The sequence below is a fragment of the Mustela putorius genome, unplaced genomic scaffold, assembly GCF_011764305.1.
Source record: "Mustela putorius furo isolate JIRA1106 unplaced genomic scaffold, ASM1176430v1.1 tig00003913_pilon_pilon_pilon, whole genome shotgun sequence".
Classification (NCBI taxonomy): domain Eukaryota; kingdom Metazoa; phylum Chordata; class Mammalia; order Carnivora; family Mustelidae; genus Mustela; species Mustela putorius.
The window spans coordinates 9,304,859-9,317,826 of NW_025422060.1; the positions used below are offsets into that span (position 1 = coordinate 9,304,859).

Consider the following 12,968-nt stretch of genomic DNA (forward strand, 5'->3'; position numbering starts at 1 on the left):
TGTTTCAGTGTCTTGGCTATGTGATTAACACTGCAATGAACATGGGGATGCAGATAACTATTTGAGATAGTGATGTCATATTATTCAGATATGTACCAGGAAGTGGAATTGCTGGGTCAAATGATAGGTAGCTCTATTTTTAATTTTTCAAGAAATTCCATACTGTTTTGCATCGTGGGGGCACCAATTTACATTCCCACCCAGTGTAAGATACTTCAAGCTCTACTGCTTCTAGAATAGTAGGCATTCATGTGCTTTCTGAATTGAATGGCAAATATGGGATGAGAAAGTGCTAGTTCAGTAAAAGCACCTCATAAAAAGCCTTGGAGACCATAACCATGGGTGAGATATTACACCCTACACAGGCTGAGAAGGACTATTTCATTGACTGTCTTATAGAGTCAGCTCTCTAGCAGAGCATACTGTCCAGTTTAGTTCACTCTTACAGAAGTTATAAAGAAAGTGAAAGAGGAGAACTTAACAAAGTGATGGAAAATTAGTGTTATAAGGAAAGACAAAGAGAATTATACTTATCTCATTTAAAGAAAATAAAAGTAGGAGGTATCCCATCGAAGTTTTCAAGTTCACTTAAATTTGAACATATTTTATTGCTGAAAAATAAAACACATAATCACCTCTGTTTCCCCTTATGTTTAAGCTGCCCAGAAAATTTATAGCAAAATTTGTTCATAATTGGCATAAACTGCTCAAGGTATGTGCATAAAGGTCTTCACTATTTTTAGTTCTTACAAATGTTCTCTTCTCTATTTCTAAGTGTTTAATGTATGAGCCACTGAAAGTCTCATCAAAAGTAGATGTGGCAAAGACAAAACAAAACAAAAACAACTATGCACATACAAACACTGCTTTCAAATGTATAAGTACAAGGACGTTATGAAAAGGCTGCTAAAATCTTTCAGTCTAGTTTAAAAGATCAAGTAAGGAGAAACTGTTTTATAAAAAGAATAGAAAGAATTCGTTTGAAAGAAAAAAATGTCTATTGCCCATGAACAAACATGGAAACGAGGTTCTGAAGATGTCAGGGACATTCTTATCTTTGAAAATAACAAATGTGAGAGATTTTATAAATTGTAAAGTGCTCTGTAAGGTTTTTGTGGAAAGAACCACGATGCCCTTCAACGGACAAATGGATAAAGAAGATATGGTCCATATATACTATGGAGTATTATGCCTCCGTCAGAAAGGAAGAATACCCAACTTTTATGTCAACATGGATAGGACTGGAAGAGATTATGCTAAGCAAAATAAGTCAAGCAGAGAGAGTCAATTATCATATGGTTTCTCTTATTTGTGGAGCATAAGGAATAACACAGAGGACATGGGAAGATGGAGAGGTATATTCACATTGCTGTGCAACCAGTCTCCAAAACTATTTTTATCTTGCAAAACTGAAACTCTGTACACATTCAACACCAATTCCAATTCTCCATTTCTCCCTCCTACAACTTCCCTGGCAGCCACCATTCTACTTTCTGTCTCTGTGAGTCTGACTACTCTAGGAACCTCAGTTAAGTGGAATCATATAGTATTTGTCTTTTTGTGGCTGCCTTATTTCACTTAGTATAACGTCCTCCAGGTGCAGAGGCAATATTTTAACTCTTATTTATTTCTGCTTTATAAAATCACAGGCCTCTATGCCATGGGTTTCCCTGAGGCACGGATCCATTGAGGATAATGAGAGAATATACCATGCTGTGGTTTGGCTCATGATTTTGTTGTTGCCACAGGGTAGTTATAAAATGCACATATGTCCAGCTTAGGGATTACCTGAGCCTTACACATGCTTTCCTCCAAGACAAGAGTTACTTGTAAAGCATTGCTATATCTTCCTTGGATAGATTCCTAAGCTTGAAATGTTATGGTTGGTTTTACTATGGGAGATACCAGAGTACAGAAATCATTAAGTCTGAATTTTAATAAAATCAATCCATTAGAAGAAATTGTTTATTAAACATACCTACCAAGGCAAACCAATATGTGAGGAACCAAAAAGAATAACACGTGATCCTTCCACTGAGAAATTGGAAATCTTATTGATAGGTAAACACAATAAAAAAAAAATGAAGTATATACTATAGACTGAGTATTTGCTGCCCCTCCAAATTCATACATTAAATCCTAACATTATGGTGATGATATTTGGAGGTGGGCCTCTGAAGGTGATTAAATCATGAAGGTGGAGCCCTCATGAATGGGATTAGTGGCCTTTTAAGAGATCCTCGGAGCAGAGAAATCTCCTGCCCCTTCAGCTATTTGGAGACACAGCAAAAAGATGGCTGCGAATAAACCAAGAAGCAGTCTTCACCAGACACCAAATCTGCCGGACTCCCAGCCTCTCAAACTGTGAGGAATAACTTTCTGTTGTTGATAAGCCACCCAGTTGATTGTATTCTTTTATAGCAGCCTGAATGGACAAAGACAGTTTACAGTAAGAGCATAAGAGACTGGTCACAGGATTCTATCGCTAACCAACGAACTGATGGCTAACAATGAAGTGCTATGTACTCCAGGGAAGGAGGACGTCCCGCAGGCAGGCAGAGTTGAGAGCAGGTCTCACATACAGCCGCTAACACATTGTAGGTGTTCAAGGATTACTGAAGGCAGGAAGGAAGGTCAGGGTTTGAAAAGGCAGAGAGAATGATGTCAGAGATTTGTGGCCTGAGGAATGGCATGAGCAAATGCTTGGTGTGGGAAAGTTCACGAATGATTTAAGAAACGGGAAGCAGACTGGTTTGTCTAAAGGAAGGGGACAGCCACAGAGGTGTCTGAGGACGAAGGTCAGATATGTGAAAGTGGGCCCTGTGGGGGAGGGCTTGGAGCAGCCGAATCTGTTTTTGAATTTAATTATCTAAGTAATTAGGAACTATGAAGATGGGTGAACAGGAGTAAGATGATTAATGTGGCATTCTAGGACAATTAATCTGGCAGACTAGTGAAGAGAAGAGAGTGGAAGACAGAGCAGTTGAGAACTCTTCACTGTGGTCTAGAGGTGGCCATGTCTGTGTTTCCTCTGAGCCCATTAAAAAAGAATGAGATGGTCTTGAAGAGAGAACACTGGCTCTACTGGAACCTCACCATCTTCACACTTTGGTTTAGACTTATAGGAGGGGATGATTAAACTTTATTTCTTTCCAAATTCAAATGTTATGCTTCCATCTCCACCTTCACTCAATGAGCGTAATTATTGTAATTGAGGAGACATACAAAGGCGTTATTGAGTGTGTGCTAATTGTGGAATACACACCAAGAGGGTGGCCATGAACAATCTGTTGTGGGGAGGAGAGGCACTAGGGAAGAGGGGTTTATGTATCCGTACAGATTTGTACTTAAAATTCCTTTTAATGACATTTATGTTCTGCCTACTTTCAGTAGGTCAGGCTTTGACAGCTCAGCTGGCAGTGAGAGATTCCTTCTTTGTCCTTGGTTCTCTGTGCTTATATTTTCCCAGAGACACTCGTTCAGAGGTATGGTTGGGTTGATCTGAGTGTCTTGGCCAAATACTTGGCTTGACCTTATCCCCGTGGCTTTTAACTTTCCAAATACTGCATTATCCTAGATATACCTTAACCTCATCTTTCAGAGCTCACTTCCCAGGTCACACACTTGCCTCAGATGTAAGCCAGGGACTAGTGCTAAGCAGATGCCCTAGGAAGAACCAAAAGAGCTTAAGTCCATGCTCCAAAGCCTATGTCTACATGGAGGCTTCTCAAGCTCTCACTTGGAGCCGATTTATTCTTACATTTAAACACAACTCTAAAAAGCCCATTTTTTGTTTCCTTAGTTCTCATCCACTTATAACCTGTCATTTAGGAGAAATAGACCCATGAGGTGCAGAATGACCACTGATAATGTGGGAGCAGCCAGAAAAATGTTTCCAAGCAGGAACAATGGTCATGTAACTATCAGATATAAGAAAGGATGACCATACACTTATTTGAGTCAACTAAAATTTTTGAGAAATATAAGAGGTACGAGAGCAGGGAGCGAAATCTGAGTATACAGAATGAAACCCCCTTCAGAGAGTTTCTGTATCCTACAGATCCACTGGCAGGTGTCCTGGCTTACCAACTCCCCCTTGAAGCTGCCAAAACTAGCCCAGGACTTGTGATGGTCATTTACACACTGGATGCTTTAGGACAAGCTCTGAGTGGACTTGTCAGAAGCTACAAAGAGGGGTGCCTGGGTCACTCAGTGGGTTAAGCCAGTGCCTTTGGCTCAGGTCATGATCTCAGGGTCCTGGGATCGAGCCCTCTCTGCTGAGCAGAGAGCCTGCATCCCCCTCTTTCTCTGCCTGCTTCTCTGCCTACTTGTGATTTCTCTCTCCATCAAATAAGTAAGCAAAATCTTAAAAAAAAAAAAAAGGTACAAAGAGACTACAGAAGAGGAAGGAACATGTGCAGAGGGAGTTAGTAAATAATCATCTACCTATCTGTGACACTCCTGACATGTACTTAACTCATGCACTCACTCACCCAGCAAACAGCTTAGACCACCTTGTACACTCCAGGAATTGTGTTGTATTCTAGGGACACAGCATGAAAACCTTACAATCTAGAATAGCCCCAACTGGAAATCCAGTGTGTGATTCATACTTAAAACACCTTAGTTTAGAAGAAGCATTTTGAATTATATAGCAGCCACATGTGCAAGTGCAGTACTACATGCACGCAGGTCCAGGCACAACTGGCTACTCCTCAATCACTGCATATACAAAGGTCCCAAGCCATCTTTGGTTGGGCTCTTTGGAGCTTACTCTGCAGCCCTCATAAAATCACAAATTACATAGGAAAAATCATAAATAATTACTACTTTACCTAATTACATATACTATGATGAGTCTTTCAGTCTTTCTACCATAGATTAAGGTATTGCTTATATGACTGTTCTCTATCTCATTCACAGAAATCAATATAAAATTCTATTTAGCTCTCCTGAACTCTAGCCAACTGTCCATCAGCATCTCTGGCTGTACTGTATTCTCTTAAAAAATAAAATAAAATGAAGGAAACACCTTGACCATAATAGACACTCAATAAATATCTTTGAATGAAAGACTGAAGAAATGTTTTGTGAATGTTATCCACGAATAACGAATGTTATTTGTTTCAAAGCACCAGGAAAACAGCACCAATATTCAGAAACACTTTCGATCCCAGAGCATTAGTTGCTTTTCTCCCCAGGCTCACACCGCTTTCATGCATATAAGTGGAGGGGTTGGTTAGTGCAATTTCATGCCTTGCCTCTTTGCTCTGTCCTGTGAGGAAGTAGAGCTGACACAGAAAAGCAGGGACAAATTCCGTCCCAGATGCATGTGCAGCATCTGTCAGAAAGACCTGAACATGGTCACAACAGCTTGGACTTAAGGGAGGCATGCACACTGTGGGTGGTTTTCGCATGTTTGTTCCTCTGTTAAATTCAAATTGGACCCACTGGACCTGACGGGCTGAATGGACTTAATCACATGTTACGCCTCTTGTGTTTGCTATCTCAGCTGAAAGCGGATATTGAGAGTCACCCCAATAATGGGATTTCCCAAGCTCTGATGCTGCAAGGAAAGAAGCCGTGGTGGCAGAAAGAGAATCTCAGATGGCAGGACTCAAAGGCAGAGAGAAGCCTTGGGGTCCCTGAACTCAGCTTCCTTGATGTGCAAAGGCCCCATTTACTGCAGCTTTATAAACAAGCAATAAACAAAGGCCATCTCATAAAAACATTTGCCCAGCTTACCTTCCCTCCATAAATAGTAGAGTGAACTCAGACCAGCACCTGGCACCATTTACAGCCACCCACCATCAATTACCCCTGGTTTTCAGAAGGTAGGTAATGGCTCTTGGCCAAGAAGACCTAAGGCATCTCAGGAAGATGGATGTAACTTGCTCTTACATCAGATCTGACTTCACGCCAAGGTTCACTTGGGCTCCCTTTCTCGTTCTGATTTTGGTTAAAAGCATGGCTCTGCGGCCACCAGGAGAATGCACCTGGCAGACCGCCTATAGCCGAGAGCACACTTGATGGGGGGCTGTCTGCTATGTGTCAAAGTCCATTGCTGTGTTTTCCCTGAGGCCTCACCATGCACAGGTTGCTCCCTGCCAATGACTGAGTCCAGCACAGGTACTAACATAGACCCGTTGCAACATAGACATGACGCTGGACTCCTATGGCCAGTTTAGGCTCCAGTACCCCCAAGGACTTAAGCACTCTGCATGTCTGCACACAGCTTAGGATGCTTCCCCCCAAACCTCTCTTCCTGCCCTAGTCTGTTTGGGCTCCTGTAAGAGATTGACAACAGAAATGTATGTCTCACAGTTTTTAGGAACTGAAAGTCTCTCCAGCAAGGCCAGGTGAAGAGTCTCTTCTGGGTCACAGAGTTCTTCCTATAGTCCTACAAGTTGTAACGGGTTGGGAGGTCACACTGGAGGCTCAAGATAAGGCACTAATCCCATACAAGTGGGCTCCACCTTCATGACTCAATTGCCTCCCAAAGGTTCCACCTCCTACTACCCTCACCTTAGGACTTAGAACTTTAGTGCATGAATTCGGAGAGGGGCAGGGGGATACAAACATTCAGACCATAGTGTGCCTTCCCCTTCACTCAAGGTCGAACTTAACGTCTTTGGGCAACGTTAGACAACTAACTTCTCCTTGTCTCCTTTCACATGGGCAATTCCCCTAATAAAATCCTTGCTGTATAACCTGGTCTTGGTGTCTGCTTCTTACAAGACCTAGACTCACACAGGCTCCTTTTTGGTGACCCAGGAAAAGTCACAAGTCCATTCTAAGGCAGGGCCTGAAGAGGACCTCACACACAGAAGGCACTCAAGTCATACTGACTAAATGAATGAGTGAATGAGAGACCCTTACACTCCAAGGAGGTGGCCCTAGCTCTGAAGATGGATCTAATTATGACATTATGCAAGTGACAGTGCAAGTGCAAATGACAGTCTGCTGAATTCCTTATCATTGGGGCACCACCTCCACACCTAAGGAAGCAGAAGTCCCATTTTCTGAAAGTTGATGGGGACTTCTTCAAAAGCCACGGAAGCTGCAGTGATTCTCAATTTCTGAGATTCTAACTTGGAATTTAAGCAGCCTACTTTTTTTTTTTTTTAAAGATTTTTTATTTATTTGTTAGAGAGAGAGAGAGAGAGAGAGATACAGAGCGCAAGCACAGGCAGGCAGAGGGGCAGGCTAGAGGCAGAGGGAGAAGCAGGCTCCCTGCCGAGCAAGGAGCCCGATGCGGGACTCGATCCCAGGACGCTGGGATCATGACCTGAGCCGAAGGCAGCCGCTTAACCCACTGAGCCACCCAGGCGTCCCAAGCAGCCTACTTTTTTGAACTGCATGTTCTTAAGGCATGGAGCACCTCCTTTCTATCCGGTGGGGCCAGAGAAGGGAGCCCTCATCATGAGGCCGATATTGCCAAGTAAAGGCTGAAGTTAAATGCGAGTGAGACAGGTTGGTTACGCTGGGGAGGGAGGACGGAAGGAAAACTAGAAGGAGGGTTTGAGGAGGTGGCTCCTATCGCAATGTGAATCGTGAGGGCACCTATTGATGCAGTGGAGACCTGTACTTACCCCCATAAGGCACTCTTGTGACCCCCAGAGGCATATTAAGGTAACCTGGAAGTCTGGGGCAGCTGCGGTATGTTTCCTTGCCTGTGGAAGTGTGAGCTGCCTAAAACCTGGGCTAAAGCGCAAATGTCCTAAATATTCAAGCATTAGTGGTAAATGCGGAACCTGAGAGATAAGAGTGCAAGGAGGCTGGCGGAATTGCCCCAGTGTGTCAACGCTAAACACTTACTACAGCCCCATCTCTGGATCTAGGGCCCAGCAATCTGAATCTGAACACGCGTCCAAAAAATTATTGGCCCTGAATGTAGTCTACATGACCCCTGTTAAAGACACTATAATTGGGGATCTTGAGAGAATTACGGCTCATTTTTGGCAAGAAACCATAGAGGAGAGATTCCAGACAGAAATGTAACTGCAAAGAACTTCCACTGTGAGTCAAAAAGAATCAAAACTCCTTGGCCCTTCTTCCTCTGAATGCCCAGAGTGTCGGAGGCCACTAGCCCCTATTAGTGGGGAGGTAGGAAGAAGGACAGCAGATGTTTACAAGCAAAGACTTTGGGGAAGGGGCAGGAGGGTTGGACAATGGACCCATTGTCAGAGTCTGACAGTGTAAACTGCCTGTTATGAATAACGTTATAGACTACAACACTGTTGATAGATTTAAGCCTCATTTCATCTCACAGAGGCATGAAAGAGAAACAGCCAACAACTAACCTCCTTCCTGTTTGGGGCATGCCCACTGGAAGAGTCTCCGTGGGCCAGAGGTAGTTTCCCACCATAAAAACTGAGAACAGAGGGCACTCACTGGCCTTGCCAGCCTCTCTGTTGTAGGGTGTGGGCACTGGACCTGCGTACATGCACTGACCTTAGACCTGGAGTCAGAGGCTGGTGTCATAGAGCCTTGGACACTGAGACGCAACCCCAGTGGGAGAGCGTGTGGCCCCAGGGCACCCTAGTGAGGACATCTGGTAACCAGGTTTGGCATCTCTGGGGTGCAAGCTGCAGTATCCGGGCTTGGTGAAGACGCAGTGGGATCCTCAGGGGACCCTTTTGGTGGTGGGATGTGGGGCTTCTTTCCTGGCCACACGACCCTTAAAAAACAGCCTTTCTCTGGCTGGGTCCTCTGGAAATTCTGTAGCCTCCTGAGTGGCCTCATTTTTAACAAATTTCCTTCTTGCATGACCAGCCAGATGTGCTTCTGCAGTTAGAACTAAGCACCCCAGCTGGCTGAAGTCGTCTTTTGTGGTAGGAGTCCTCGGTTTCCGGTTGAGCCTGCAGCTCTGGGGAGGTGGCCTGCCAGCAGCCAAGGCAAGCCAGGTGAGTGCTGGGCGACGGGGCACAGCATGACTCATCCTCGTTCCTGCTGACACCAGAGCTATAGGATTCTGCGGGACCATCTTTTGCACATGAGGGGATGGTTGGAAAAGAATGATCCTTTCCAACAGGACTTGGTCCTATAGTACAAGCCCCTGTCCTCTGCAGGAGACAGCTGGCAGCGAGGGCAGGGCTCTGTGTCCCCTGGGTGGGATTACGCCCCAGGGAACTCCCTGGCTGGTGCATTTGCGGTGGGGCAGTTTTCAGGACTTGCAGGGGGAGAGGGTGCGCTGGAGCACACCTCCCTGACATTCAGAGTTTACATTCCCTTGCCTAAGATGTTCTTTAGGAGCAGATGCTGGGCCAGTGACAGTGAGGTTTGCTGTGATATATTGGCAGCGTTTTTGAAGCAGATCAGGGAGCAGTGGCGAGGTTACCCCAATGCAAAGCTTCAAATCAACCTGTCTCTTTTACATTCGGAATGTGTGATTAATGGGGGCCCGTAGCACAACAAATGAGAGGAGGTGACATCGTGTGGGCTGCTCTCTGTTCTGATTAAGTTATTAATCACTCCTTAATTATGAGAGACAGAATTTTGTCTCCTGTTCCACAGACCTTCTAAAGGACATATTTAGGGCTGACAATTTGGAGGAGAGATGGTTTCCAGCTTTTCCAAAAACCCGTACCACACAGGGTTGGGAGGAGGTCTGAAATCTGCATATCCCCCTTTAAGTAATGAGTTCTCCAGGGCAAGGTAGGTGATGGCTCTTCCAGGAATATAAAATGTTGGGTAATTTAAGGCAGCTTGCACCTCCATTCTTGCAGAGATATAATGGGCATCTTAGCGAGGAAGCTCATTGTAGGGTGTGTGTTGCCATCTGGGTGACCACGCACGAGGGGGCCTTGCAAGTGTGTGGACAGAGCTATCTGCATCTTTTCCTTCCAGCATGGGCCAGACCTTGGGTCCACTTTTCTCACATCTCACAGGAGACAGACAGCTAAGCCATTCTGAATTGTGCTCCTTTCTATCCCTCATCATTCCCTGATACCACAGATCAGCCAAATGACATCTTCGTCTCCCAAAAGGAGTTCACCCGCCATTTCACACACGCTGCTTGCTCTGCAGTCTGAGTCTTCAAACTTCACTCTCTGCCTTGTTTATTCCTTTCATATGCCTAAACTCAGATCAGTGTTAGTACCTCCAGGAAGCCTTCCCTGATGTCCCTGCCCGATGCCCATAACCTCTCCTGTGCTCCCAGAAGAGCTCATTCATACCCACAGTCTCCAGGCACCGGGCTGCTCATCTTCCCTTCTGGATGTTGCACTTTTTGTGAAGACAAACGGTTCTACTCAGTTTGTGACACCAAGTTCCTCCACGTATCAGGCATTAACAAACGTCCATTGAATGAAGAAAAAAATGAATGGGTGAATGCAAGAATCTCACTCATTATTCGGTATTATATGGAATGAATAAATGAACAGTTGCGAGCTAAAAGTTTCCAGCGAACTATGGTGTAGACTGCTGGTTGTTGACTCCATGGTTTTCCTGAGCACACAGCTAGGGCCACCTCTTCCACCTTCCCTTGCAGTCAGAGGTGGCCATGGCGGGAGAGGGGGGAGGGAAGGCCCATCGCTCCTAGCTTCCTGGGGGAGCAGAGCCCTCCCCTCTGATTGGATTTTGCATGAAGGAGAACTACATACTCATGACATTATGTCATGGAGACTCAGTTTATCTGTCCCTGCAGCTATTGCTACCTTCACAGACACACCAGTCTCATCCAAGGGCTGTGTCTCCTGGCTGATGTCCCTTCTTGTGACTCTGGGGAAAGTCACTTCCCTCTCTTCCCTGTCTTGGAAGTATTGGGACTGGAGAGCGGTTTGGTCAATGTAATCTCACTCTGCTATAGCGTAGGTCCATGCTTTTCCACCTTTAAGGTACATATAAATCATCTGGGCGGTCTAATAAAAACACAGGTTCGGATTTCAGCAGATCCGGGTGGAGCCAAAGATTCTGCCGCTCTAACAAGCCTGCAAATGGTGCCAATATTGTTGGTTCACAGACCACACTTTGAGGACCTGGAATTTAAGAAGCAGGGTGCAGCTACTATCAAGTGTTCCCTAAAGAGGATATCACCTACAGGTGTGACAGAGCATTGCCAGATTGCTTGGTGCCTTTATTCCGGATATTCTGGGGCAAGGGGCGAAGATGAGACTCTGCATTTCCAACAAGTTCTAAGGTGATGTTCATGCTGCAGTCCTAGGGATCACATGCTGAGAGCCACTAGCTTCATGACTAAAATTTTGCACTTGGGAGCCATTCGTGCCAGCTTTGGAACCTGGCTATGCCACTTATTTGCTGTGCAAACTTGAGCAAATTAACTTCCTGGTGCCTCCATTTCCTCCTGAGTGAAATGGAGATGATTCCGGTAATAGTATCACCCTCACAAAGTGTTCTTAAGCACTACCTTAATGCTTGGCAAGTGTGTTCTGTGTCAGAGGGAGCTGCTGCTGTTATGTGATTAGAGTGTGCAAGTGTGGGCTTCAGAAGGAGAACGACTTGGGTTCTAATCCTCGCTCATCTCTCTATCTATCTTTCCACCGGCTCTGTCCCTGGCCAGATGACCTCTCTAAGCTTCCTGGTCTCCATCTGCTGAATGGAAATCATTGCACTTGCTTCACAGAGGTGCCCGGGCATTAAATGAGAAAATGCAGAGAAAGCATTACAGGACTCCAATGAATAACGCTGCACCCGCACCAGGCGGATTTAAGTGTGTTCTTGGCCTGCCCCGCTGAACAGGCAGTCGGCCAGGCCTCTTCTGCTGTGGCATTTTCCATCTGCAGAGCAGCCATAGGATCCCACCAGCCTATGGGGCACTGCTGTGAGCCCAGCCTTGCCCTATATCCTCGCTCTGCCCCAGAAGCCTTCCTTCGTGCCAGCATCTTTGGGTTTATGCACGAACCTTTCAGCAGTTGCGTCCAGTTTCATTTCTGTGAACAGCTGGGAGGAATAACTTTGTCAAAACAGCCAAAACCCACAGGACTGGAGAGCTCCCATCTTCTCCTGACATACAGAGACTGGAAGTCTCTGGAAAAGCCAGCTTCCTCTGCAAGTGTCTAGGGCCGCCTTACTGGGCTCTCCCCCAGATCTCCCCCATCTTTATTTCTGGCTGTGAAGGGACCCTGGGCTGAGTCTTCTTTCTCAGTAGTGTTCCTCATATAGCCTTTCTTCAGTAGAAAAGCCTCCTGTGTGCTAGAAATCCCATTTACCTTCCAGAACCTTTAAGAACTGTGACGTGCTTTGGCTCCTGTCCTAGGAGAGAGGCCACTGGGCTGTCTGGAGCTGAAGTTTAAATATCCACTGTTGTTACTACATCTTCTGTGCCATGTTTTCTCCTCCTCGTGCTCAGTGTTCACGGAGGTTTGCTTGTGTTCAGTGGCCCCCTTTGTCTTTCAGACTGATGGGCCAATTTTATTTGCAATGCATCATACAATCCATTTAGTCTTCCAGGTACCTTAGGAGGATACCGAGGGTTGTGTAAAATGCTCCAGAGAGGCGGGTTTAGGGCAAATATTTGGCCAAGAGACCACCAAACCACACTGGTATCACCCTGCAACCCGGACACCACTAGTCTCTGGAGTTTCAGTCAGTGAAACTGTTTCCTGAGCCGATATTACAAATACCCTTACCCAGGAGATGCAGGACCTCTTTACTCAAGCAGAGCAGTGTGATCTAGTCAGACAGACTCCAGAGACAAAAATTTAAGTTCCAACCTCTCTGCAAACTCCTTTTGTGCCTTTAGCTATGATAATAACTACAATATCTGGTGCTGAACACCTGCTCTGTGCAAGGTACCATCGTTGTTGCTTGATCTGTGGTTCCCACAACAGCCCCACCCGGTAGGTGTTAATATCCCCATTTCACAGAGTAGAAAACTGAGGGTCAGAGGGAGCGAAATTGCTTAACATGTAGTAAGCAATGGGGCCAGGATTTGAACCCATGGGTAGCTGATCTCCAACAGGACTCTATCCAATACCTACACGTTCCTTTCCCTACCTGTATAAAAG

At 45.4% G+C, this 12,968-nt stretch overlaps 1 protein-coding gene across 1 annotated transcript in view; it reads right to left on the reverse strand.

Moving 5' to 3' along the window:
- FRMD4A (FERM domain containing 4A) overlaps nucleotides 1-12,968 on the reverse strand; it is a 450,500-nt gene that overhangs the window by 400,449 nt on the left and 37,083 nt on the right. The window lies entirely within an intron of this gene.